Consider the following 6,000-nt stretch of genomic DNA (forward strand, 5'->3'; position numbering starts at 1 on the left):
TGCGTTTCCTCTACAAAAGACACTCTAGTGACGCTCGAATAAAAAAGGCTTAACAAGTAAGATAGTGTAGAGCAGTGAGGTCGCAAAATTCCCAAAAGGTTTTGCCAAATAAAGCTAACGTAATATTTTCCGGGGTACAAAATATTTAGTTAATCGAACAATTAAAAAGTTTAAAAACAGCTAAACATGTGACATGCGCGAGTGTGGCGAAAACAAATTATAAGCTTGGTATCTTTAATCACTTTTTACGTGACGACAACATGTCTATTGTATAAAACTTTTTGAAATGTGAAATATAATAATTTTAGATCGTGTCCATGCTCTTAGCATGGTTTGATAGTTTCATTTTATTGATTTTTTTAAATACTCAAACATTCATTTAACATGTTTAATACAAACAGGGTTTTGGACATGTCAATGTTTCACTTAATATCTCATTTTAAAGGACGTGAGAAAATGTTTCTTAATGTGTTAAATTCACGAAAACAGGTAGATGAAAAACAAAAGTCCAAAGTCCAGAAAGAGAAAACCAATTCCAATTTAAAAAAAGGTCGGATGATCGTCGTTAATTGTTTATCTGCACGATGTGGACTAGAAACTTTTCGCGATTTATGCAGGGCTAATCGTTTTTGATCCGGAATTTCTTTTACTTTTAATGCACAATTATTATGGAAATTAATTTATTTGATAAACTTTTTATCCCAAAGAGATCCATACGTATAAACCAGTAAAAACAGTTGTTTCATTCAGTATCGCAGTAGAATTCCTTAACAATGACTTAGAACAAAACCAACAACATGAGCAAACTTGATTGAAAAAGTAAAATCATTTCTTCAAAATAGGGAATTTAGAGAAAGATCTATAAACTCATATTTATAGATATGTTATTTTTAGAAACTATCCGCCCCCGTTTTAAGGGAATGTTTTACAAAAAAAGACATTTGCTCTTGATTTATCTTAAGAACTGACTTACCTTGATCACGGCATCAAACTAGCGTTGATTGGAATAATTTTTCCTGTTTTTTTTTTAAGGTATATATCCGAATACCGACGATGTGAAAAACGATTAGAAATCTTGTTCAGACAATTTCCTCAATCAATTTTTTTGTTTGTTTTTTTTAAATCATTGGTTAACCTTTACAGTTCACATAATGGATACACTGAAAAACATGTTAGTGAGTATTCTAATTTCCTACTTATGGACTGTTTATTATTGAACATAAAGACATGTTTTATTTTATCATAAATATTCACTTTTAATTTCAATAATCGCTTTTTTCGAAAAGAAGAACAGAAGGAGATCCGTTTTATTGTCAATATTCTTCACAGTTTGTAAATTAACATATGAAATTTGAAGGCAAAGGACAAATGCAATCAACGTTATGAGGAGATAATAACTTTCTGGTTGTAATAAAAAGTTACAATTTAATAAACGACAATGCCTGATTAGTGCGTGGTGGTCATTTTGTTTATTTTCAAATTTTAACTCGACACAATTATTTATTGTGATGTCTATACTAATTTACTATTTTTAGCGTTCTAGTACGGTCGGGAAATATATATTGAATCTTTCGGGGCCAGAATGACTTACACTAGTAGCACTTGAATCAAAGTATTTGGTAAACATTATGGGTTCAGAAACTGGAGAGCACTGAAAACAAAAAATACCAAAATGTTGTACCGTATATGGCTTAGTCCATCAATTCCTTGAGAAGAGAAAAAACAAAACTAAAAGACAGTCCCCAGAAAAAAACTGTCATGTGAAGCAACCGTTCATGGCACATTTAATATAAAGTAGAAAGGTGCATATAACAATGATCAAAACCTCATATCAAAATGTTTCAAAGTAGAGTGAATGATAATTTCCCGTATTATTTTTACTTACGTATGTGGATATATTTCCTGACATTTTACATTCGCTTGAGTGTCTCCTTCAAGGATACATTGGTGATCTGCAGATAAAATTTATATATTTATATAGTCATGTTAGTTGATCTATCTAATAAGACGATTACAATTATTATCATATAGATAAAAAAACAAAAAGTTGCACAAGTAGTTGAAACATGTTTATTTTATGATTTGAACTGAATTGCCTGTTTTGCCTGTTAGTTATCTGCTCCAGATTTAATAGGTGACAGCAACTTAAAAAGTTTGTATCATTATTGAATAAACGATCAGCAATCTAATTTGAGGATTAAGATAAAATACGAGGAAACAGAACATAGCAAAATGTTTTTTGTCTTTTAATATATGTATTTGTACCTTCCATTGGTTAAAAAAACTAACCTGGAGATAATATGGTGCAGTTATCTCTGAAACACGAGCAATCTTCTTCAGATGGGTTACAGAAACAACTGTTCTTTGGTTTTGAAACAAACACAGAATTTTCCTGGGATTTTATTTTTTGGTATCTTACTTTTTACTTTATCATAAAGTGGTAATATTTTTTGGAAACCAGTTTTACCTATACTACTTTGATCTGAACCTAAACAATTTTCTTCGTATTTATTTTCCAGTAAATGGAACAAACAAACATATTTCTCTTCCAAATAACACGAGTTGTTTGCTCTCAATCTCCATTCTGCTTGGGCTGGACATTTAAGGTCATACCCAGTCGCCGTTCCAATCATCTGAAAGAAATAATAATTTGATATTTTCTTAATTTCAAATCTTGTGAGCAAATGTTTTTTTTCACCTTAATAGGCATTTATCCTAGGCGTCTTTATTCACAAGAATTTTAATCATACTTTAGTACTGGACAATTAGAATTACATATGTAAACCTATCAAGGAAATGCAGTGTAGTTTTACACGATGTGAAATACTGACCAATTATTAAGACAAGCCTTGTATAACATCTAAGATATTTAAGCTACTTGTTGTGTTGGTGATTTGATATATGAAAATAAGTAGATGTAGTATGTTTACCAATGAGACAACTTTCCATCAGAGTTCAAATGACGTAGGTATAAATATACAATACTTGTATATTGTCGGGAAAAAATTATTTGTACGAGCTTAAAAACAGAACAAAAAGCGAAGCTCGACGAGTACAAATGAATTTTATGTTTTCGACAATGCACATTTATTATGGAATCTACACCCGCACTTTGAAGTTAAGTGGTTTGAATCCAAGAGTTGTCTACAATTTTTAAAGTAAATCCGAAATAATTTAAACGCAGACCGTGATAAGGACCCCAAAGTGAACAGCAATGCCCTTTTACTGAAAGCTAGTTAATAGTCAATAACAATTAATGACAAAATCATGTTCTCCAGGACTATTTTATCAATCAGTTCATACTTACATATTCAGTGTTAAATGTCAGTAAAACGCGTGATAATGTGCAATAATCAAAAAAAGGTAAACAGAATCGACAGGATGATATACTGGGTTCAAGCTATGAAAAATCACCTTGTTCTATAGGCAGGTGGAGGCCGACTCCATTTTAAGTACTTCTTTAACTAAACAACGTGCAGTCAGTCGCGCAAGAGATTCCGGAAGTTATCTATGCTGCCATTGTTTATTGTTGTTGTTAGTTACCATTGCGTGGCGGGAGAAAACACCCGACTTCCATATTTGGATGACGTCACTATTTTTAAACTTAGAACAACCTCGATTTCAAATAAAAAGATGGCTCTATTAACAACATCACCACAACAATTGCAATGTGATGTAACGTTTTTGATAATAATTCTGCAGATACAGCCAAACTGCGAACTCAGATCTTGTATCTATGACATATAGTGGAAAACTTTTCACTTATTTGTGGTAACGACATCCCTGTCGTGTAACAAGTACGTTGCCATTTTTTTTTCGTTTCTAGAGATAACATTACTTAAATCTTCCATTTTCGACTGTTGAAACAGGCATGTCTTATCAAGTTATAAAAGTATAATCACTATAATTTAATCAAACCAAAAATATTGCAACGTAAAAGAAGCTTAACTGTTGATAACGATTAACACATAATGTTTTTAAACATTTACCAATATCAGAAGAATAACCATTTTTCCTCATCACTTGTCAATGATCAAGTAGTCGACCATTATTTAAAATCTAAACAGCCATCTGCAAACGAAAAGTTTAAATCAATATACATTATTTTACAATATAATTCGAATTAGTCTCCAATCATCAGCTCAAGGGACGTTAATCAACCAATAATCAATTAATCAATCAATCAATCAATTAAGCAGCTCAAGGTGTTAGTCCATATTTTACAGAAGGTCGAGGTTATATATAACAATATTTACAAGTCTTAATTGAAAACAACGTTCAAACCTATGTTATATATATACTTACCGCGATAACTGAATAAATAAATACATGTAATTAGAAATTGAGATTTTTAAAATGAATGGAAACTTAGAGTGAACATGTCTCATTTTGTTTATTCAATATTCTCAACTTATATGAAATGAACTTTTTCATGTGAACGTCAACATTCCTTTATACTAGTGGAACTATTTTTTGTGTTGTGTTGACTTTTTTTTTGTGAGTTTTTTTAAAAGGAGAGTAATAAGTGCGGCAATACATAATATATATTTTAACGCGTAATTGTTTATTCAGCTGGTTTACATGTACATAAGTGGATAATAATTTATTTCGATTTTCTTTAAATGAGATATATTTCGTCATTGCATCTTTTTCTCTCTTATATAAATATTTCTTTAAAATCGGACTCATATAGCAACCTCGTCCTTTAACAAACACATTTAGATAAGGATACTTAAGAATATGTTAGCTTTCAAAACCCTGTTCTGTTCTCAGTTCAGGACAAACGCACAGCTGAATAGTATTCGTGACGATTTTTTACCAGTAAAACACTCATTGTTTGTACATGTACACATTAACATTATACTGAATTGTCTTAAAGAACTACTACACAGTATTGCAGTTTGTTTGAACAATATTGAATGTACATTTATTGATGTCTGAATATTGGCTGCACCACTGAACATGACTGAATGATTTTTTGTTTAGACTTCTTTTCAGATGATCTTTAGATCAAAATGACTGTTAAAGACTAAATGTTTTTATTACTAGTGACTGTCAATAAAGCAGATGGGACAGATTTATTTCATTTACTCTTGTTGGTTTAAATGGAACTTTGTATTGACCAAGCTTAGATTTTCAAAATAGCAAGCTTAAACTCAATTGATATGATATATTTTCTAACTTTATACTCTGCACCAAAACATATTTCTGATAAATGTTAACATATTCCTGGTTTTAGAAAACCAGAACTTATTGTTCAGAGAAGAAAGCTGGATTAATCTTATTTAGAATAGCGGGCAATAATATTCAATGACATTTGAAATCCGCATTGTATGTTTCAAATTTAAAAAATACTAATTTCTTTAGAATTGTCTTCTAATGTCATCTTAATCGAACTTAATAAGGCTCTGACCTTGTATACAAATATAAGGAATTTGAATGTATTCACCCAATTTGATTAGATTTGACAATATATTATTTTACATCTGTACTTCGTTGCCTTCATGCATTGTGCTTGGTCAGCATAAAATGAATATTTTAATGTACAATTCATATGGATTGTTGTATACTTTGTAAGAAATTGAGACTCACGTTTTACAGGAAGAGAAACGATAAAACACACCAGTGTTTCATAGAAAAGGATTTGTATTTGATTTTTATCAGTAGAAAAAGGTCATCATCACACATAGTAATATGGCTGTGAATCAAATGACGGTTCATTACATTTAAAATATTTTGCAAAAAGGTCATCATTCATGGTCTTTTTAGTTTGCAATTACATCAACCCATTTGACTGTTCCTTTCAACACTAATATTCCTTACATATCTTGAAGAAATAGTCTATAGCATGTAATTAAATTACATTCCCTCTACGGCTAAAATGAAATTTCTTAACATTTCTCTGGATTAAACAAAATATGAATGAATAATGTATATTGAACACTGATTTCATCAACGCTTAATTCAATAATATATCTTCATGATAAGAGACTTTAGCTA

Source organism: Mytilus californianus, unplaced genomic scaffold, assembly GCF_021869535.1.
Source record: "Mytilus californianus isolate M0D057914Y unplaced genomic scaffold, xbMytCali1.0.p SCAF_8, whole genome shotgun sequence".
NCBI lineage: Eukaryota > Metazoa > Mollusca > Bivalvia > Mytilida > Mytilidae > Mytilus > Mytilus californianus.